Source organism: Macrosteles quadrilineatus, unplaced genomic scaffold, assembly GCF_028750875.1.
Source record: "Macrosteles quadrilineatus isolate MER2022 unplaced genomic scaffold, UCM_ALF_1.0 Scaffold_2__2_contigs__length_208266976, whole genome shotgun sequence".
Lineage (NCBI taxonomy): Eukaryota > Metazoa > Arthropoda > Insecta > Hemiptera > Cicadellidae > Macrosteles > Macrosteles quadrilineatus.
Genome location: NW_026542595.1, coordinates 190700724 through 190725530, shown reverse-complemented (window position 1 = coordinate 190725530; position 24807 = coordinate 190700724).

The window sequence follows — 24807 nt, the reverse complement described above, 5'->3', positions numbered from 1 at the left end:
CAATGTGCATCACACTAAATGAGATATTGTACCAAAAATTATATGGCTTTAGATTTTATGATTCAAATGTAATTATTTTCTTTGTAGAGCATCAACTTAAAGATATAAAAACCAATTGTAAGCTAAGCAGGAACTCAAATGAAAACCCTAGAAATCAAATTTGTATAAGAAATACTTGAGTTCGATAATTATCAGCTTAAATAAAAATTGGGTAGTCTAATTTAAAAATTAACCTTTCAGCAAAAGTTTTAAACTTTTAGTTTTAAAATGTTTTGAAATTTTAACACCGGTTAAAGTGTTAATATTTTCGTAATTTGATATTTATCATTAGGAAGATTGTTAAGAACATAAATTATGTTACACTTTTCTACCACACTGGAAATTAATTTAATATTATTCCTCTTTTATGAAAAAAGTTTAGTTTAATTAATGTGCAATACTTTAGCTAATCTTGAAAGTGCAACTATATTAATTTCGACGTTCTTAAACTTTTATAACATAGATATGTCACAAAGAAAATAAGAATTCTGTGGATTAATCCCCGGGGAAATTGAAGTAAGGTGTTACAGAAAATATCAACATAAAAGAACATAATATTCTTTAAAATATATTCTTTGGTTCACTAACATAGACCTTAACAGCAAGCAGGCATCTTAGAAGACATTTCTACCCCTTAAGAACCATATTTTTTAACTCTTTTGCCCTACAACTAAAGATTAACGTGGCGAAATATTAAACATAATTAAATGTCCATCTATACATTAGGTGGATTTATATTAGGTTTACACCAAACTTCGGCATAACAAAGAACACTCCGTCAGTTATCAGTAGAGCAGTCAGTGATACACGATATCATCAGTGTGATGGATGGTTTGTGGATCACGTTACACCAGAGAGAAGAGTATTGACGGAGTTATCTATTGGTGGTCAGTTAAAAGTCACGTTGTTTCTATAAGGAGAATATTTGCAAAAAAATGTACATCAAAACAAGAGAAATTTTCAGCAAACTCGTTTTAAATATAAATTAATTTAACAGATATTTATCCAGGTATTTTGCAGTATTTTTAAAACAACCATCAGAAAAGTATTCATTTTATTTCTAAGCAATGTAATAAATAGGAATTAAAAAGGTCATAAAGTTTGTGGCACTAAACCACGACCCACGACTAGGCTCTAACTCTAGTAACTGTATCCAGTATAGTCGGCTGTAAACAGTAGGCAGGGTTACACTGGTTTATGAAGCTTTTATGACCTTATAGCATTCCGGGCGACAAATAAAGGCTGTATAAACATGTATAAACAGCATGTGTATGTGTTGTGTTTATATTTTTATTTACCAAAAGTAAAGTATATTTTAAACCAAACCCAAATGATTCTGCTTAGTCAAAAATATGTAATGAGTGATGAGTGATGAGTGATGAGCAATGAGTGATGAGCAATGAGTGACGAGTTATGAGTTACGAGTAATGAGTGATGGATGAGCAATGAGTGATGAGTGATGAGTTACGAGTAATGAGTGTTGTGATGAGTGATGAGCAATGAGTGATGAGTGATGAGTTACGAGTAATGAGTGTTGTGATGAGTGATGAGCAATGAGTGATGAGTGATAAGTGATGAGTGAGGAGTTATTGGTGATGAGTAATGAGTGTTGTGATGAGTAATGAGTGATGAGTGATGAGCAATGAATGATGAGTGATGAGTAATGAGTTATGAGTTATGAGTTAAGAGTTATGAGAAATGAATGATGGGTGATGAGAAATGAGTGATGATTGATGAGTGATGAGCAATTAGTGATGAGTCATGAGAAATGAGTGATGAGTGATGAGCAATGAGTGATGAGTGATGAGTTACGAGTAATGAGTGTTGTGATGAGTGATGAGCAATGAGTGATGAGTGATAAGTGATGAGTGAGGAGTTATTGGTAATGAGTAATGAGTGTTGTGATGAGTAATGAGTGATGAGTGATGAGTAATGAGTGATTAGTTATGAGTTATGAGTTATGAGAAATGAATGATGGGTGATGAGAAATGAGTGATGATTGATGAGTGATGAGCAATTAGTGATGAGTCATGAGCAATGAGTGATGAGTGATGAGCAATGAGTGATGAGTGATGAGTTACGAGTAATGAGTGTTGTAATGAGTGATGAGCAATGAGTGATGAGTGATAAGTGATGAGTGAGGAGTTATTGGTGATGAGTAATGAGTGTTGAGATGAGTAATGAGTGATGAGTGATGAGCAATGAATGATGAGTGATGAGTAATGAGTGATGAGTTATGAGTTATGAACAATGAGTGATGAGCGATGAGCAATGAGTGATGAGTCATGAGCAATGAGTGATGAGCAATGAGTGATGAGCAATGAGTGATGAGTCATGAGCAATGAGTGATGAGCGATGAGCAATAAGTGATGAGCAATGAGTGATGAGTGATAAGTGATGAGCAATGAGTGATGAGTGATGAGTAATTAGTGATGAGAAATTAGTGATGAGTGAAGAGTTATTAGTGATGAGAAATGAGTGATGATTGATGAGTGATGAGCAATAAGTGATGAGTGATGAGTAATGAGTGATGAGCAATGAGTGATGAGTTATGGGTTATGAGAAATGAATGATGAGTGATGAGCAATGAGTGATGAGCAATGAGCAATGAGTCATGAGCAATGAGTGATGAGCAATGAGTGATGAGCATGACCGATGAGTGATGAGCAATGAGTGATGAGAGGAGTTTTTAGTTATGAGTGATGAGCAATGAGTGATGAGTTATGAGTTACGAGTAATGAGTGATGAGTGATGAGAATTGAGTGATGGGTGATGAGTGATGAGCAATGAGTGATGAGTTATGAGTTACGAGTAATGAGTGATGAGTGATGAGAATTGAGTGATGGGTGATGAGTGATGAGCAATGAGTGATGAGTTATGAGTTACGAGTAATGAGTGATGATCAATGAGTGATGAGTGATGATTTACGAGTAATGAGTGTTGTGATGAGTGATGAGTGATGAGCAATGAGTGATGGGTAATGAGTTACGAGTAATGAGTTACGAGTAATGAGTGATGAGCAATGAGTGATGAGTGATGAGTTACGAGTAATGAGTGTTGTGATGAGTGATGAGTGATGAGCAATGAGTGATGGGTAATGAGTTACGAGTAATGAGTGATGAGTGATAAGCAATGAGTGATGTGTGATTAGCAATGAGTTATGAGTAATGAGTTACTAGTAATGAGTGTTGTGATGAGTGATGAGTAAAGAGTGATGAACATTGAGTGATGAGCTATGAGTGATAAGTGATGAGCAATAAGTGATAAGTGATGAGTTACGAGTAATAAGTGTTGTGATGAGTGATGAGCAATGAGTGAAGAGTGATGAGTGATGATTGAGGAGTTATTAGTTATGAGTAATGAGTGATGAGTAATGAGTGGTGTGATGAGTGATGAGTGATGATTGATGAGTGATGAGCAATGAGTGATAAGCTATGAGTGATGAGTGATGAGCAATGAGTGATGAATAATGAGTGATGAGTTACGAGTATTTAGTGTTGTGATGAGTGATGAGCAATGAGTGAGGAGTGATGAGTGATGATTGTGGAGTTATTAATTATGAGTAATGAGTGATGAGTAATGAGTGCTGTGATGAGTGATGAGTTACTAGTAATGAGTGATGAGTGATGAGCAATGAGTGATGAGTGATTAGCAATGAGTGATGAGTAATGAGTTACTAGTAATGAGTGATGAGCAATGAGTGATGATGAGTAGTGAGTGATGAGTGATGAGCTATGAGGTATGAGTGATGAGTGAGGAGTTACGAGTAATGAGTGTTGTGAAGAGTGATGATTGATGAGTGATGAGCAATGAGTGATGAGTGAGGAGTTACGAGTAATGAGTGTTGTGAAGAGTGATGAGTGATGAGTGATGAGCAATGAGTGATGGGCAATGAGTGATGAGTGATGAGTGAGGAGTTACGAGTAATGAGTGATGAGCAATGAGTGATGAGTGATGAGTGATGAGTGATGAGTGAGGAGTTATGAGTAATGAGTAATGAGTTATGAGTAAGGATTATCTGATGTTTTAATCCTTTAGCCGAGACAATTATCTGATTATTGACAGGTTACTCACATTTCTGCTGAAATCAATTTACTGGGTCATCAATTTATATATTTTGTAACAAATCCCCATCCATAATTAGTTTTGTTTTAAAATCAAATCTTTGTTTAATATTTGGAAAAATAAACAGGTAAATAATTTCTGTTAAAGTCTACTTGCTTGTTACTGTTTACACTTGAAAACTTTGGTAAAAATATTTTGTTAAATGTCTTCACAACTTGGTACTATTTATTTCCGTTTTTTCAAGAGATCGTATTCAGGGTGTCTAGTAAGTAAGTGAAGTGCCAAACTCCTAAAATGATGTATATGTTACAGATATAACAAACAATAGAATACGAAATTATTATTTTCTAAATATCCTCTTTTTATAATTTTCTTCAAAAAAATTATGTGTATTCGTTATTCAACCGATGACTTTTGATTTTCTCTTCGTTTTATTCAATACCCATCAAACATTGATCGGAGTTTTGCACTTGACATACAGGACAACTGAATGTAAATTGTAAGTCTGTCGCCTGAAAATCCGATTTCACATCATTTAGAGTAGAAGTTTCACAAAACATTGAACACAAAGCACTTCCGGTTGTACGTCATAATGAAAAACGAGGATTGGACCGGAAAATGTGGTATTGAGTGGACGGTATCCGTCCAAAGTATAAATCTCCAAAGTATAAGTTCTACCTTTGATATAGGGTATTAAAAGTAAAATAAAAATTACAAAGATAATAACAAATAACTAGAGCTCGCCCGTGGTCAAATACTCGACCAAAAGTATGTATTGTGCAAACTTCTCTATTTTCACCCCACGCTGTAAATAAATCATGTGATTGGAATTTCTTCCATTTGTTTTGATTTTCTGTTTATATTTTGTTGTTATTTCGTCCCCAACATAGCAACCCATAAGGTAATTGTTGTTAATTGCACTAAAATTTTAAATTCATTTTTTGTGATTATTATTTTAGCCTATTTTAATTTACAAAGAGATTATGCACATCTACAGGCAAATATATTTCTAACAGTATGCGTAGATTTTCCCTGCTATGCACAGGAGCTGAGAAAAAATGTTTTCAATAAGTATGCTTGTTTATTTAATACTGTATATAAAAATAAGCGCCATGTTGAATCTCCATAAGAAAAGATGAATTTTCATGTTTGAGCCATTTAACATAAACATTCTCAAAATGAAAATAGGAGATACCTAATACTGATACCTTAGGAAATACCTGCACATATAGGACCAATAACCTTTCTTTTGATACAACCCTCGTGTAAATCGGTCCAATAGTATGATCAGACTAGCTGTACTAAGTTTTGCAAACGTTTTTTAATTATATACGATTGATAAAATTCCTCGATTGCAAATTTAAATACATACGAAATTTATATTTTAAATACATAATATTCCAGTTAATAGTCACATTTTATATTTTTTTAATTTACATACCAGTAACATAGAGCAAGGATTAAACAGAAGCTCCACCTAACTCTAGCTTTTTCCCGTTAATTTTCAAAGGAACCTAACTCAAAAAGGTTTACTAATGATTGGATTAATTGAATATTCACCAAAAACAACCTAGGACAACCAAATATATATAGCCTATATAAGTAAGAGGTCGAATTTGTCTTTATAATTTATTGTTGTTAGGGCTTTATAAATAAATGGAATCGTACCCTGAAGTACTAGATAAATATGATTTGTTTATTTTATATTTTAGATTATATTATAATTTACGTGCAAAAAAGAGTACCTTAAACCTATAAGATTATAATTCGACTAAAATACTAACATCTATAAGATCATTCGTTTTGGTTACTCACTGTAACAAATCACATGGCATAAAAGTTCAGTGTTCCGTAAGGAACATGGTCCATAAGCATGAGTAACGTCTCAAAGAAAATCCCTTAGATTTACAGCCCAGTGAAATATATAGTGTGAATATCTTATGTAAGATAGTTACGCTCCTTTATACAAAAATTACAGCCATATGAGCAAAGATTAATTCATGGCCTGAGTTTAAATTTGTACACGCAATTCCTATCTCTCAAAATATTTGTATTTAATTTACAAAAACATAACAACAAGCAGCTGAGTTTTTCCACACAAGTCTAAATAACCAAATCAGAAGTACAGTAAGTTGTGCTTTATTTGAAGAATATTTGGACGAACTGAAAACTGTCTTATGATGTGCTTAATTCTATTACTCAATGATAATACCCTGCAAAAAACTACATGAGACACGGCATCCGGTATAACTCAAATGACGTAGTCCCAGATGTGGTGGAAAGATAACATGTAAAACCTATCTTAAAGAAAATTATCACCTACTATATATTTGCAGGGTATTCATTCTTTTAAGCTGACCACTTACTCATAACTTCCTTTTTAAGAAAGCCCAAGTTTACTTTGAAATTTTGAAGATTATTTGCGAATTTCAGTTTAAAAAGTCAACTGTAAAGTGAGTATTGATAAAAGGCTAATGTTCCTTGGGTTTGTAGGTTTTGTTCAGTGACAAAAATTGCATTGAAAGCTGCATTTCTGTTTGAAATTGCCCATGTCGTGGGTACAAGATATAATAGGTAAGTTAAGAGACTTTTAACCTTATCCTACTTAGTGAGGTTAGCAGCTTTACATTAATTTACAAACAAGTACCAGGGATTTGTGCATTGTGCTTCAAAACTAAGAAAAAATAATTGCATTACAAATTTAAATGTCAGCCTGGGTAGCACTGAATTCACACATTATAATTTTACTATACAAGTACGTATTTAGTTGGTTTCTCCTGAATTATAGGGCCATAACTGTTCCTCTACACCTGAACAACTTAAAGCCTCTCCTTTAATTATTTCCTAGGTTTTGCATTTGCGCGGCAAAGTCCTCGATCAGTGTCCATTTATGCGTGTTTATCCTACAAAATTATTAGTATGTTAATGAAGTGTCTCATGGTTCTGTTCAACCAAATCACCAACATATTTAGTTAATTAATATTAATGAAACATGTTTTTTTGGGAAGTGTGTTTTTGGGGGGTGATAATGACCTTGAAAATAATTTAATTATTGATACGCCTGATTATTGTACAAACATTTACCAGCCACATCCCTTTATTAACACGTCATATTAACTATTTTAAAACCACAGAAAGATTGTAAAAAACTAAAAAAAGTATTTTTTTTACTGGATAAAAGCTTAACAGAATGAAATTATTTTATTATAATTATTATTATCTTAAGAACTAAATATATTTTAATTTAATTGATACTCTAAGTGTGCTTTCACATTTTGTTTGAAAAGTATTTTAAAATACTTGACAACGTACTGCTGTACTTAGTTACGTGAAGGTTTGTAGAGAAGGTAAATGTCTTATAAATTCGTCAGAGAGATTACCCCTTGACCCAATTAGGGGCGTAATTTGACCCGCGTCTCGTCTAAACGAAAGCCACCGCAGTGAAACTTAGTTTAGCTCAAATCGCTTCAACCTAAATAGCATATAAAATACTCTCGACTAACGTAAAATGAAATTGAAAGGTTCTCTATTCCAGCCGTTTCTTAAAACAAAACATAAGAAAATAAATTCAATGTTACATTTCCAAAATATTGGGTAGCACTTAAATGCAACAGTCTTCTCAATAGAACAAAAACATACTTTATATTTTAAGTGGACATTTTATTACAAATTAAAATTTTTTTGGTATAACTCTTCTCTTTCTCTTTGAAACACGATCTAGGGAAAAAAACCTTTTTGAACATTTTGAATCTAATAAATTGTGATCACATGATTGATGTTTATGTCTGAAAATTCATCATTACTTAGCCTCACTCAATTATGCCGAGTAAAAATTAATTACCTATATTTTTTTTCAACAGTAGCCTAAAAGTTTAATAAACAAAAGAAGTGTTAAAAGAAAATATGGCCTTTGATACTCTGGAATAGGACCAGGATTTCCTTGATAATTGGGCAATTAAATGGTTCTGATTAAATAAAACTAGTTACTCAGTCATTAAAATCTTTTTGAATTAGTAACAAAAACTGCTGTTTTAACGAAGTTATCAAGTAAATAAATCAAATCAAAGATCTATATACTTGACATTTTATAAACAAAATTAAAAACGAAATTATTGATAAAAATTATTTTAAAAAACATGGAACATAAGTCGGAGATGTTATATAAACACAGTTGCAATGTCCATAAGTCCATGCATGTGAAGCTACGTAACTTAGCTCGAGCCCAGTGAACACTGTAGGCTTTACATAATGTGAACTTAGTAAGCTTAGTTCAAGCTTGTAAACTACCAGTGAATATTGTAGCTAGAGTGTAAATAGTTCATTAGCTTCAAGTGGCTATATAAAATACTTTTATTCTCTATTTCTTTGGTTGGTTGGTTGGTTAAAATGATCATTATGTTAACTGCACATTTTAAAAGTTGTTCCGAACTGTTTACAATGTAGTGATTTATACAGTTACAGTATCTTATATTATACGTCTCATAAGTCGTATATTTTGCTTGTATTCCTGAAATGAAAAGAAAAAAACTGTGATATTCTGTATGTAATGTAATATTCTGTAACAATATAAAGTAAAATGAATTTGTGTAAATGATTTTGGTAGGGTTTAAGCACGTTTATTAGTTGTACAAAATAATTATTTTATAGAATTTTAGGGATAATTAAAGGACAAATAAGAAGAACAAGTAAAATTTGAACATCAAATAAAAGTTTTTGTGAAATATTGAAAACCCATACAAACGTGCCGGATTTACGGCTCATCCTTTTACAAAGCTTTGACGGAAAACGATTTTTATAGTTTGATAGAAACTTGTAAAGTTTCTATGTAATCTCTCTACTGAAAGGGATTGCAGACAAATACTTTGAGAGAAAATTGTGAATTCAAGGATTACATTTACCTTTGGATTTTTCTGTTGATAATCCATCATTGATGAGTTTGGTACTTTGGAGTTACAAAGAAACTCTCATAAGAGCATATTAATGTCAAAAGAGTATTTGTTAATATTTCTGATAAATAACAATAAACCGAAAACTATTGATAAATTGCCACTGTAGTGAATTTAAACGTAGTGAATTTCTGGTAATAATGTAGTAACTATATTAATGCAGCTTCTTATCTTGAATTACTATTGGATGGTTGTGTGGGACTTAGGTGACTAATTGAATGAAGTTTATGATTATGGATATAAATTCTGATAGATTCCCTCACTATAGTTTTGTTACGGTATAGTGACACCATCGATATATACTACGTAGTTATATATCGATGAGTGACACAGTATGTCTGATTTTTTTGCATCTTTACTGTACACTTAAACTGTAGATACTTCCTGTGTTGCTATTATTTTTATGTGACATCGAACTAAAGGGAAAATTCTTGAAAAAAATAGCTTGAGTAAATACCCTTGACAATCTGGTTTCTATTAAAAGTATTTAAAAGTTAATTGTAAAAAGTATTATGCTGTAGAACGAAATTATGTTTACTCATAAAACATGAAAAAATCACTAATGTGTTTACAATAATTTTCATAAATAATCTTGAAATTCAGTATTCAAGATTTTGGGGTGCTGATAGAATATAATAGAATATAAAAGGTTACCATATAATAGCTAAGAATTTATCGGTTATATATTTATGAATACTAGAGTTACAATTTAAAGTGAAGAGACCATCATGAGCTACGGCACCGTTGGAAGTTAAGGCAAGTTAAAAGTCTACATGACTCAATAAACTATTGACATGTCCCAAATAATTTAACACTTTCAACACTTACACCTTCCCATCCCGTCACTTTCTTAAATAATTAAAATAAACTGAGTTTAATTTTTGTCTATAGAAGTATCACAAACTAATTGTTTCTAGATTTTCCCTCGTTCATGAAGTTGAATAATTTCTTAGTTGAGGTTGTCAGTAGTAACGCTATACAGTATCAGTATGTACAACACCTCTGGACTGAGCAATGTGACACGATCAGTGTTACGTGGCGTGAATTGATGCTTAAAAAGATAAGGATAAGGTTTGCATATCTTTCGAAATAAAACAATTGTCTCCCTAGTATTATTATACCTTTTAACTACTTGCTAATTGGTTACGTTGTGCATCAATGCTTAAAATTATTTATCGATCAACGCATACAAATTATAATTGATCTGAAAACAATTTTAAACTTTACATAATGATATAAATGTAGTCATAAATTGTATAAGGTGTAACATACATAATTAACACATAATTAATACATAATAATTAATAAATAATAATAATTAATACATAATTAAGTTCTAATGGAAGGTTTAATTGTGACTATCTTATATATTAAAAAAATTTGGTTTTTCTTTTCCGAGTTCGTTTGGCTCTTCTACCCGACCGATTTTCATGATTGAGGTCTCAAATTGAAGGTATGCACGCACAGATTTGCCATCAAGCATCGTCATATAATTATCTATAGTATTACTCGGTTTATACGTAAACGAAATTTGCTCCCCATGTATTTCTTATGGGAGTTAAATTTGGCTTTTCTTTGCCGAGTTCGTTGGGCTCTTCTACCCGACCGATTTTCATGATTGAGGTCTCAAATTGAAGGTATGCACGCACAGATTTGCCATCAAGCATCGGCATATATTTATCTATAACCCCACTCGGCTTATACGTAAACGAAATTTGCTCCCCATGTATTTCTTATGGGAGTTAAATTTGGCTTTTCTTTGCCGAGTTCGTTGGGCTCTTCTACCCGACCGATTTTCATGATTGAGGTCTCAAATTGAAGGTATGCACGCACAGATTTGCCATCAAGCATCGGCATATATTTATCTATAACCCCACTCGGCTTATACGTAAACGAAATTTGCTCCCCATGTATTTCTTATGGGAGTTAAATTTGGCTTTTCTTTGCCGAGTTCGTTGGGCTCTTCTACCCGACCGATTTTCATGATTGAGGTCTCAAATTGAAGGTATGCACGCACAGATTTGCCATCAAGCATCGGCATATATTTATCTATAATCCCACTCGGCTTATACGTAAACGAAATTTGCTCCCCATGTATTTCTTATGGGAGTTAAATTTGGCTTTTCTTTGCCGAGTTCGTTTGGCTCTTCTACTCAACCGATTTTCATGATTGAGGTCAGGTCTCGAATTGAAGGTATGCACGCACAAATTTGCCATCAATCATCTACAAATATTTACCTACAGTATTACACGACCAGAACACATAATTTGATTTATTTTATAATTCTTACTTCAATTTAAGATGTACCTTTACCAGTTATAAATTTATAATCCTATATATTTTAGTCTAAGAACCTTCAGTTAAATACTGGCTTTCATTTAAGCTATTAGTTATTCAAATCGGACGAGTTTCAAGCAAACGTAAGGTGAATAACCAATATAAAAATTATTTTTAATAATGTTTTAATATGGTTAAAAATCAATAGCTCCAGTATTGTTTGTGATGATGAGCAATGTATATTTATTAAGCAATGTATATTTATTAAATTCAGTCTAAGGGAACAATAATAAGTCAAAATAAATCTTTTATTAATTTTCAAAATTTATTGAAAGTTGTATAAACATTTTATCAGCTGACACGCGCTCGTCTCGAGGAAGTGTACTTCCTGTGACGATGTCCCCCACTGTCCTGCAAACCCACAACCAATGAGAGCTTTCCTTTTCAAGGATACTCCATATATGGTAAATACAATTAATAAGTAACAGTAGAGGGGATAACTGTCACAGAACTCTTTTTATAATTTTTAGACAATCATTCCATCATCAACTTTCGAACTAGTAAGTAATTCCTCCCCCCTCTAGTCTCTCTCTCACTTTCTGGTTCACTTTGGTATTCTCTATCATGTAGTATTTCTATGTTAGTATTTAAGATTCTGGAAATTAAATAATAATTAATCCTTTTAGAGATGAACTTGCGTATCTAATTTAAGCATATGAACTTACTTGAGTGTAAATTTCTTGATTCAATTTAAAATGTAAAAATTAAACTTGTGTGAAACTTTAACGTTTTATTTCTTCTTTGGTTTTATCCTATTAACTTAGTTAACCATGCTGGTCAGGCATAACAATTGGTGTTAGAAGTGGTGGATTAGTATTTGATTTCCAGATATCAAAGCAGTATTATTAAGCAATGTTCTTTGGTCTTTTATATTAAATTAAGTATTATGATTGTCAATGAGTGTTAGTCAGTCTGTATCGAGAAATTTGTTAAGAACAGGGGTTCCCCCTACACTCTTGGTGCATTTAGAGTCAGTTCAAAGGGAGTATTTTTATAAGTACATTGGACAGGACGTAAAAATTGACCTTTGGGTGGGAGTAAATTTACCTTCGGGATTTTATTATTGGGTGTTAACTTTGGATGGTATAATTGCTAATAGTCGTTGGGTAAGATCAAGCTTTGGTTGTACCCGTAAAAAGGTAGATGTAAGGAAAATTTCTGGAAAGGTGTTGATAAGATCCAAGGCTGATTCGGTTTGGTCATATTGTAAGGGTAATGCCGCGTGGGTTGCCCAGGTTTACAGGCGACAGGTAGTAAGTTGCTAAGCTGGGGAACAAAAGCTCAAAAAGTGAATCAAAAACTTTTATGGAAAAGAGGTCGTTTGGTCGGCCGCCGAATTCGGGGTTAGGAACAACGAGCGTAACCGAGATTAAATCAGAACTTTTTACAAAGATCGGAACTAGATCGGCTGTTATTACGGCACACTACGAGCATATCCAGCCGACAGGGAGTAATGCCTCAGGTGGGAATGTAAAGTCCGTTACTTTTTCAGGGCTTGATTTTGAATCTAAAGACGAAGTGATATATGACGTGCCGAAGCAAATAACAAAATTGTAGTCAATGTCGGACAACTTCCTGGACGAATTTCTCGGCATAGTACAAGAGGTAGAGTCGACACCTTTTGAGAATTTGCCTAATGTAAGTGACGTTATTTCTAGGGTAGTTGCGGAACTAGTATCTGAGGAGGATTTACTCCAAATAGCATCCCTTTTGGGGGACATAGACTTGGATTGTCTTAGGGTTTATTTGTATGAAGATGTTCTAATGTTAGTTACTGGCATTCCGGGATTCTGGGAAATAATACGGGAATACGTAAAGACGATTTTAATATTTGAACGTTTTCTAGGATTATAATCTGCATGACGGTGATAAGGATTTAATGGGTTCATGGGTTTCTGAGTTTTGGGTAGCTCTTGCCATTATTCATATTTGCATATTTTTGTTAATTTTCTTTTGTACAAGATCAAAATAAGAGCTTATTTCAATGTCTGATCCAATCTATTATTTGCCTATTCAAAATCCGGACCTGATTCTAGAAGGTTGTGAGTCCTTACTTCGATCCTTAGTACAACGTATCATCGAAAAATACATAAACGGTGGGCGAACCAATTATACGAATGAAACTAATGTATCACGTGTAAAAGTCACACAGATCGTGATAGATTTCTTAGACTAGTCGTGTCAGATGGGACTGTGTTGTAATCTTGTTTGTTTTGTCGGTGGTCTAGTCATAGCCATTATATTAGTTATCTGGTCTATAGTGGGCTTGGGTTGTTATCACTGTGCGTTGTCCTGTTATCTCGGAGACCGTATTTTTATCAGTGACGAGACGACTACCAGTGCACCGCGTTACTAAATACTTGTACAGATTAGTATTTTCCGTAAGAGAAAGATGGTACGAACACCCCCGCCGTTACCACTTCCACCAGGAAGGGGCAACAATCAGCAAGCGAATGAGGAGGACAATGCAAACCAATTAGGGCAACCGTTAGCTCAGGCAGCACATCAAGCCGCTGCACCGGCAGTAGCACCACTGGTGCCGGCAAGACTATACGATCTGTCGGTAGCGAACCTTATCGAAGTATTTAGGGGTGATGGAACAGGCCCTACCGTGAAAGAATTTTTCCGTTTGTTTGAGAGCGCGTCCGCCACAGGGCGATGGGCGAAGGAGGATATGGTGAGGATTTTACAGCTTAAAGTTAAGGGTTCTGCCTCCACATTTTTGTCCACATTGTTAGACCGGTATGGGGCCGAGGTTGAGTATGAAGTCCTTAAAAGGGAAATTGTTGAACGGTTTACAGGGAAGCATACCCAACACTATCATTACTCCAACCTTACTAACGCAGTTCAGATGAAAAATGAAAGTGTCGAGGCTTTCGCTGATAGGATTAGGCGGTTGGGCACACTAACTATAACACCGAGGGAGGACATGGCGGAACAGCGTATTGTGAGGGAGGAGGCTGAGAAACGAATGTTGCATGCTTTTCTGCATGGGTTGACTGGGGTTACGGGACAGGTAACTCGTCACAAATTCCCTGAGCGATGGGAAGAAGCGGTCCAATACGCAGTCATGGTGGCCGCGGATGAAAGAAGCCACCCTTCGCGCGACCCGAGACCAGTGTTTTCAACCCTGGCAACATGTTTCAATTGCAAGCGACCAGGTCATATGGCTCGTGACTGTAGGGCTCCCAGACAGGGTAATACTGCTGATGGAGGTAGATATGACAGGAGTACGAACTATGGGCCAGGTCAGAGTTTTCGGGGGCGTGGCCAGTATTCTCATACGGGTCCATCACAAGGACAGGGCGGTAACAGAGGACGAACTTATGGTTCTGTGTCTCACAATGTAGGTAGAGGGCGTGAAGGGGTCAATGAGGGTTTGGTTTCTAGACGTCCGTTATCGGAGGTTGAATGCTTTAATTGCAAAGAAAAAGGGCATTTTGCCAATCGCTGCACTAAGCCGAGAACTAATTCGGAAAACAGGCGCGGTCCGATAGCCTAAAATGGCGTCCAACTGTCGGACCAGCGAACAACGATATAATAGTACCTAGTATCCTCTCCACCACCAGTGGGGACCTGACTGTAGTAGGGGAAATTGATGGTAAAAAGGTAACATTATTAATCGATACTGGGGCTGTGATGTCGTTGTTAAAAGAGGGCGTCAGTACATTACCAATCCTGCCGTGTAACGACATAGCTAAAGGGGTCACAGGGAGTAGTCTAAATATAATAGGAATTCAAAAGATGGTTATTAACATGGGGGATAGGTTCTTTCCAATTGTGTTTAGAGTTTGTAATATGGAGATTCCTTATGGAGGTATTTTAGGATTAGACATTTTAAGACAAATTGGCGCAGTTATAGACCTTAAGAAAGACTGTATCACTTTCGGGGACGAACGGTGTGAAGAGGATGACGTGATGGTGCGGGAGGACGTCGCGAACCCTCCCCTGCCAGATGGAGTCGTGTGGCAAGTGGTAGTACCGGAGAGGTTGAGTTTGGACCCGGAAAGTGAGTTTCAGATTAGGGCCGTATTAAAGCCTTTTGCGAGCAGCCGTGGAGCTGTAATTCCGGACATGGTATATGTTCAGCCGATTGAAAGTGATGTTTCAGGAATACAGGGCGCGCATGTGGTTAGTAAAGTTATAGAGAAACAAGGTGTTAAAGGCAATGTCATGACGTATTGTGTAGCTATACATATGTTGAATTCCAGTAAGGAAGTATTAGCGCTAGAGAAGGGGACGCAAGTGGCCATAGCAACCCCGGTGGAAAACTTGGAGGGTTTTTCAAATATTTGTACAGTTAGGGAGCAGGGATGGAGCAGAGAGCTCATCCTTCCCAGCCGAAATACGAATTACCACGAGGTAGGCGTCGACGCTTCAGCACGGGAGCTCGGTCCGACCTCGCAATGGGCTGTAACCGGACGTATTCAGGAGTCCGTGGATAACTCCGAGATCGAAAGGTCAAATGCTCTAGTTGCAGTTTTAGGTAAGGGTGTAATTGATGTAGACGAACTTATTGAAAGAAAAGTGGCGCATTTGGAAGGGAAGGAAAAAGAGGTAATTAAGTCTGTTTTGTGCGAATTTAAAGATATATTCTATGACGGTAAGAGGGCTCTAGGATGTACTAGCAAAATCGAACACAATATCTATACAGGTGACGCTCCACCAATAAGGAGGCGACCGTATCGACTACCCCATGTACAGAAAGAAATTGTTAGGGAACAAATCCAAGACATGTTAGATAAGGACATAATTGAACCAAGCGATAGTCCTTGGAGTTTTCCAATTGTTTTGTGCCTCAAGAAGCGTCCAGTCGATGCTGGGCCTGATTATAAACCTAAATTTAGGCTATGTGTAGATTATCGTGGTCTTAATTCCATTTCTCGCATGGATAGATATCCATTACCTAACATTCAAACCACACTGGATTCCCTTGGCAGCTGTAAATACTTTTCCGTGTGTGACTTAATGAGCGGGTATTGGCAGATAAAGGTGGCAAAAGAGGATAGACCCAAGACCGCATTCGTGACAGAGGAGGGACTTTACCAGTTTAAGCGGTTACCGTTTGGATTAAGTACAGCCCCTCTAACTTTTCAACGAGTTATGGACTCGGTATTAACAGGCCTAAAAGGTGTAGGTGCTCTCGTGTACCTCGATGATGTGCTAATTTATGGGCGAACCATTGAGGAGCATGCCAGTAGATTGAGGGAAGTATTTAATCGGTTGAGGGAGGCGAACTTGGTTTGCCAACCAGAGAAATGCGTATTTGCTCATAAGGAGGTACATTACTTGGGTCATGTTATCGGTTCCGATGGAGTGAGACCGGAAGCAGATAAGATTAGCGCCGTAGTGAACTATCCCGTTCCGCGCAACGTCAAGGACGTACGCTCATTTATAGGACTTTGTTCATTTTACAGACGCTTTGTTGGGGGATTTTCCAAATTAGCTAAACCACTAACTGATTTAACGCGTAAAGATAAAAAGTTTGAGTGGGGTGATCAGCAGCAAGAGGCTTTCCAGTCCTTAAAGCAGGCACTCACCACACCACCAGTTTTAGCGTTTCCACAATTTGATAAGCCATTTCTGGTTACAAGCGATGCAAGCTTGTATTGTATTGGCGGCATATTGAGTCAACAATATGAGGATGGAGAGAGGCCAGTGGCCTACTATTCTAAATCTATTTCCAAATCTGAACAAAATTATGGCGCAACTGAAAGGGAATTGCTTGCCGTGGTAATATTAACTAAGGTGTGGCGATGTTATCTTTACGGTAACAAGTTCACCTTAAGAACCGATTGTGCCGCAATAAAATGGATATTTTCGTTAAAGGACCCGAACAGTAGGCTTACTCGATGGGCTTTGAAATTATCCGAGTTTGACTTCGAAATTGAGCACAGGAAGGGTAACCTGAATCAGGCAGCTGATGCACTATCACGGATCAGAACTATCTGTAGACCTATATGGTCACGGGATGCTGTCCTGCAGGGACAGGGGACGGATATGTTTTGCAGGGAGGTCTCAAAGCAAATTAAAACTGGGGAAGAGAACAACTTTATCCATGACCTGGATGGGTTATTGTATCAAAAGTCCGATACCGGAAACCGACTTGTTGTACCGAGGGGAATGATAGCAAAAGTATTAGAGACACACCATGATTGTGTGTTTAGTGGTCACCAAGGTATCAAACGCACCCTAGATACAGTCAAAGCACGATATTATTGGCCAACCATAAACAAGGACGTCACAGAGTATGTTAGTCAGTGTCATTCATGTAACTTACGGAAACCTGGCAGGCGTTATACCGCACCCATGGGTATTTTTGATACTGTTAGAGTACCGATGCAATTAGTTAGTATGGACATTGTTGGTCCACTTGTTGTGTCAAAATCAGGAAATCGGTATCTTTTATCTTTCATTGATTCTGCAACCCGTTGGGTAGAGGCCATAGCTATTCCGGATCAAACTGCAGAAACTGTAGCAAAAGCGTTTGTCACGAATATAATTGCTCATTTAGGGGTTCCAAAGTACCTATTAACTGATTGTGGATCTAATTTTCTTTCAAAATTGTTTAAAGAGGTATGTAAGTTATTGAAAATTTCTAAATTACAGACTACCGTGATGCATCCGATGAGTAACGGGTTATGTGAGCGTCAGCATCAAACCATAGCTGCCATGGTGTCTCATTATGTAAATAAAGATAGTAGAAACTGGGACACATTTATTCCTTACGTACTCATGGCACTGAGGAATGCCAAACATCCGGTGACAAAGAACACGCCATTTTATCTTATGTATGGTCGTGAGATGCGACTACCAGCTGACGACGACTACGATTTCTCAGGTGACAAGGGAACTCCAGTGGAGGAATTAGCTGATAAAATTCGGGAGGCTAACGATCTAGCTGCAAAATATACTGAAGAGGCGCGGCTAAGAAACAAAGAGCACTATGATAAAAATACTCGGTTGATAACATTTACTGTAGGCGACTTTGTTTATGTTTATCATCCCGACATCAAAAAGGGCCCACAGTCTAAGTTCAAACGCTATTGGTCAGGACCTCACGAGGTGGTTGGACAGTTAAGTGAATTAGTTTACAAAATAGACATAAATGGACGGACAGTAAATCTACATGTTAATAGGTTAAAGAAGTGTCGGAACACTCAGCTGACCGATAAGGCACGCGCCGTGGCTGATAACGAGGTGGTACAGGCCACAGCTGTTCCAGCTGAGATAAGCGACGACGTCACGGGTGATGACGCGCCAGAGGCCGATGGTGTCGTACCCGGGGAGTTAAATTGGGTTGATGGACCGATTGTAGTAGAGGACAACTTCATTGATGACGTTGTCCATGAAATTGAACCGGTCGAATTCGAATCGGATGACAGCATGTACGAACCCCCGGATGATCACCGTGATGTTGATTGGGAACCACCAGTGGAACCTGTATTACCACCAGATGAGTTAGGAGGTCCCGCATATAACACAAGAGCGCGCGCTAGGCAATAGTCATAACAATAAACTATTAGGAAGTTTAAGTTGACAAAATTACTATTATATGTGTAATCTGGTCCGAGATATGACGACATTGTGGTAGAGAGGGTAATTATGTAGAGGAATGAATTATGAGGTCTCCTAAGAATTATGTCTCATATTAGTAAACATTAAATATATATATATATATATATATATATACTTTACTTTCCAGATATTTTTCAATATTATATATTAAAATTAGACACTCAACTGTATAGTGTTCACAATTGTTTGACCATAACATATCGATTTTATTGTATGATTTTGTGTTAGAAGAATGATGAGTTTTGTGCAATGATAATGGGACATTTTGAACCAACCATTTCTTCATAAAGACATTATATTATGAATGTTTGAGTTAAAGGCACATACCTGGTGGTTCACAACTGGGGACAACATGAGTGGCTCGGGCTCCGTGGGTGTTGCGCAGGTAGATCTGCTTCTGGTGGAGAATCTGGCAGTGTCACGTAGTCGTACTCCTGCGGTGGCTCTGAGGACGGAGGAGGCCGTCGGGGCGGGCTTGGAGCAGCTGATGAGCGTGCTGGAAATGGAACGCGCACGAACCTTGGAGCATGAGGAGCCCCAGCAGAAGTTGGTGCTGACCGCGGCCGACCACGGCCTATTCCAGGGATGGGCACCACCGGAAACGCTGAAGATGGAGCATTGCAGCGGATTACCGAGAGAGGGAGATACCCAGCTGCACCCGGAGGACTTGAGTTGGCTCTGGTTCCAGCTGCACATGGAGGACTCGGGTTGGCTCTGGTTCCAGCTGCACATGGAGGACTTGGGTTTGCTCTGATTCCCAGTGGATAGATGTATCGACGGACAGCCAAAGTCTCAGTGTCTAGTGATATGACTACGTGTACCCACTCCGGCTCAGTGTTCGGAGGTACGCGGGTGTAGCAATCTACGCCAAGCTCTACAAGAGGCATGATGACAGTCAAACACGGGCAAGGACTAGGAGCAACTGAGGACAAGTAGTGCTGGTTAGGGAGTGACTTGCGGAGGCGTTAGGAAGAGGGTTTGATAAGGCACCCACACTCGCTCAAAACCATGAGATACTCTAGTGCCTAACTGAAAATTCAAATATATATATGCGTTGATATTTATATATTTTGATTTTGTTATTTTAGTATTCATGAAATAGGGTTGCTGATGTACTTTGTATACGAAATAAAAAGGGTGTACCCTTATGTTACTATATTAATGTGGTAGACGTAATATGTATGGACATGAAACCATTTTGTACGCACTTTATTAATTGCCAATGATTAACCTTAATTTTAAACTTTTTGCTTTTGAAAATATATACAAATAAATTTAATGTAATTGAAAATGTAAATAAACAAAATGTATCAATTATATTCTAAGATTTTATGCGTGAAATTTGGTATTTAGCATACAGTATATTATTTGTTGACTTTACTAGAATATAATCATGTTCTTGTAAAGCCTAGGCATCTTGCTTATTGCAGTATTGAGTCAATAATTAATTGTTGCTTATTTTGTGATGTAGCTAATATTAATTGTGTTGAAATAAATTACTTCATTAGACAGAGACTTGAGGGGACCGCCGGAAGGAGGTCGCTATCCAACTACTGATAACAACCCACTCGCGATAGACTGCGACCGACAGCTAATATACAACTGGTATTATACATCACCATACTAACAGGCTGTTATTGGAATTTAAAGTCTTGAAAATCAAACCCAAAGGGTATGATTTTCTCTTGCGGTGGTGCGAATGTGATGATGAGCAATGTATATTTATTAAGCAATGTATATTTATTAAATTCAGTCTAAGGGAACAATAATAAGTCAAAATAAATCTTTTATTAATTTTCAAAATTTATTGAAAGTTGTATAAACATTTTATCAGCTGACACGCGCTCGTCTCGAGGAAGTGTACTTCCTGTGACGATGTCCCCCACTGTCCTGCAAACCCACAACCAATGAGAGCTTTCCTTTTCAAGGATACTCCATATATGGTAAATACAATTAATAAGTAACAGTAGAGGGGATAACTGTCACAGAACTCTTTTTATAATTTTTAGACAATCATTCCATCATCAACTTTCGAACTAGTAAGTAATTCCTCCCCCCTCTAGTCTCTCTCTCACTTTCTGGTTCACTTTGGTATTCTCTATCATGTAGTATTTCTATGTTAGTATTTAAGATTCTGGAAATTAAATAATAATTAATCCTTTTAGAGATGAACTTGCGTATCTAATTTAAGCATATGAACTTACTTGAGTGTAAATTTCTTGATTCAATTTAAAATGTAAAAATTAAACTTGTGTGAAACTTTAACGTTTTATTTCTTCTTTGGTTTTATCCTATTAACTTAGTTAACCATGCTGGTCAGGCATAACATGTTCATGTTTTTCTATGTGTTTTAGACACAAAATAATCAGTAAATTATAGGATTTAATTTGAGCTATTGATCGTTTGAATTAGTTAAGTTTAAGATACTGTATTTATCAATCAATCAAAAATTATAAATTTGATTATTTCTCGGATATAATAAAATAATTATTTTAACGCTGCGGAGCAGCATGGGTCCTCTAGTAGTTAAAGAAACCCCTTGTCCAGTACTTCTGCTAGTAGGTTATGAGTAGGGATTTTATTTAGATTCTTGTCATTTGCCTATCGGGTCTGATGATGATTGGTGTGTCCAATCAATATATATTATCATTTACCATCTTTTGTAAGAATTTACCACCTTGTGAACCAACAGCATAAGTTTAAATATATGTTTAAATTGCTATTTGATATTTTTATTTAATTTTCGTAAATTGTATAGTACGTAGTTTGCTTATTTAGAAGTTATATATTAAATAAATATTGTAACAGATTCCCTTGAATCAACAAAAATGTCAAATAAACGGTTGAGAAAGAACACCTGCTGCTATGAGATGTCAAAAACTGCCATCCTATCCCTCCCCTACATCTCTTTCTCATGCGTGAAAATCTTATAAAAAAAATATAAACATACGGGTTTGGAAATAATATTAACTTCCTAAGCATAGGCAGCATTAAATAATGCACCTAGTTTACATTATCTGCAGTTATAATCTTTCCAGGGTTTTAAATTCAATAAATGAAATAACTATTGCTCTGTTTCTATATACGTTTCATTGTCATTTCATACAAATATTTAAAAATTATTTAGCTAAATAATTTGTGTTTAATAATGTATGGTATTTGTAACGTTTTTTTTTACTGTTCAATTTAATTAAATCCGGAGAAAATCCATGTTAGTTGTAGAATCTAATTTATATCCAAATTGTATATGACTAAATGGTTTAAACATTTTCTGCACAATTCTCTAGACATTTAAGATTGACATTGTATATTTGAAAGGTTAAAAGCAATCCAAATTATCAACCTAGATTGGAAACTTTTTCGAGGTTTTGCATATACTGTACTTTAATTTCGAGAATGGCATAGGACTATGTTATATAATTACTGGATTTACCCCTGGTATATTATATTATCAATTGAGATGGGTGTTCAGTAAACTTAAACCATTCATATAATTTAACACACTATTTTTTCTTCAATGTACAATATCTTTTCCTTGCAACATGTGTTCTTAATCAAATTAAACTATTCCCTATTTTTAACATATGTTGTGTATAAAAAAGTAAATAAAACAGTTCTTGTTCTTTTGTAACCATTAAATGTGTATTCATTTCTCTCTCTCATATTCATTAATCTCAATATCTCCATATCTCTACATATTACCCCTCTGGTCCTTCGAACTAATTCTCATTAAAACCTTACTAATTTCTATTCCCCTTTCTCAGTTATTCTCTCTAGCAATCCCATACTAATACCAATCTCTCTACAAATCATTCAATGGGGGCACAATGTGGCTGCGTATTTTAACTGTGTTAAGCGATAGAATGGATAAGATAAGTGAAATTTTACAGGCCAGAGCTATGATTTAGTTAGGTTCTAAAGTGTGAGATTTTAAGGGGAAATCCTTCATTTACGCAGCTGTTTTATAAGACAAGTTTACACTTTGTATTACATCAAAGAATTTCTCTTGACTCCTCCATCAAAAGGACAAGTTTATACAAAGTCAAAGGCTGCCTGAGGTAAGGTTACCTGACAAGATACAAAGGAGCTTCTAAGGTGTCTAATGAACCTTCAGGCCTGCGGACGTATCTAAAACGGGTACCGAGAAATTTACTTTCCTTGTATCAATATGCTGAAGTATAAACATTAGTACAACTATTATTCCTAGAATATATAGTATTGGGGCTTTACACAAAACAAAAAATCAGTGCAAAGTGATGAAGACAAACGTTTAGTAACTACATGATTGAAAATGAATACAGAGTAACAATTCAGTAGAAAACACATTTCTGGAATCAATAACTTGAACGAGAATCAAGAGATGAAAAGGGAGAGTTCAGAGAAATGAAGGCATCAAAAATGTATAAACAATACACTGATGTTGGTTCGATGGTAATTAGCAGTTTTTTACCTTTGAACGACTTTGCTGAGTGTATTGTATTGTAGGTTGGATCTATACTTTCATTTTGACGTATGCCACTACAAACTAAGTTTATATTATTGCTCTCACTCTTCTTTAGAAGATAAAAGTAGTCTACTTGCTCCATCAGTAGGAAAATTTACAGAAAACCTTAGAAAGCAAACTGTTGAAGTAGGCATGTGGATAAAACCCAAAAATACGAATTTTGTGACACACATTACCTAAAATACTTAAAATATAATTCATTACAATAAGTACAATGAACTGTACAAAAGATAGTTGTTTGGGGTATCACTGCGAACATTGTCTATTTATATTTGTAAAAAAAAAATTTCCACGACGTTTTCGAGATATGCAATTCGATCTCGTGCTCAGTTGAGAAAGGTGTTCATCACAAAAGTAATGGGATGAATGTTTGCAATAATCGCTAAAACACCATGAATTGACCATCACAAAAAACTAACTTAAAACAAAGTAAAAACCATTATTTTATGTTCTAATTTATTTCTATTTGGGGCGTGTGCTTAGCTTATGTATAATTTAAAAGAAATATATTCAATCCATTATTGTTAGTTAGTGATATTAATTATCTGGTGCTGTCATTTGTGGAATATTATTAATTAGTTTAATATAATTCAAGTTTAAATTCCCAGAAGGATAATTAGCTTCTTGATAAAGAATTCCTATTACACCCACAATTCAAATCCTAATGTTTTTCGAAAACAATAATTTCCCTATATACTATGCGTATGGTGAAATAGAAACAAACTTCTCAGTCTTTAAACCTGTTTTATTTTTAAGCTAAAAAGGATTTATTTGTGTACATCTAAACAAGTTTAAACTTAGATTCACATGAACAAATTCCCAAAAAATTAAAGGTTTCAAAAGGTGTGTACAACATGTTGCTTTCACTTTCATCAACTACAAGAGCAACAGATCTTTAAGTAATTTCAAAGATACATTGCCGAATAACAAAATATTATCTGAATTTAATAAAATGATAATAAAATAACAATAACCCATTCCTAGGTACACTTGTGACTAGAATAACTGTTAACTCGTTATTTATGGGCAACAAAAGGAACGAAACGAGTTGTATTGTTCATTTTTGATTCGCTTCTGCGAAGAAACACTCAATTCTGGTTTCTATATTTTCTGAGAGGTTTTTGAAAATGTATTGTTTTTGCTCTATAGATCATTTAACATGATTGAAGTAAGATTTTTTTATGTCCACGTGTCGTATTTTAATTCAGTAATACTTATAACTCTCTTTACTACCTATGTGTTCGTTGTTTAGTTTTACTCCAGAATCGTATGTGTTTTTGTTTACAATATTTTACGCATTTTACAATATAGTGCAGATTGATGTTTTTAGGAAAATA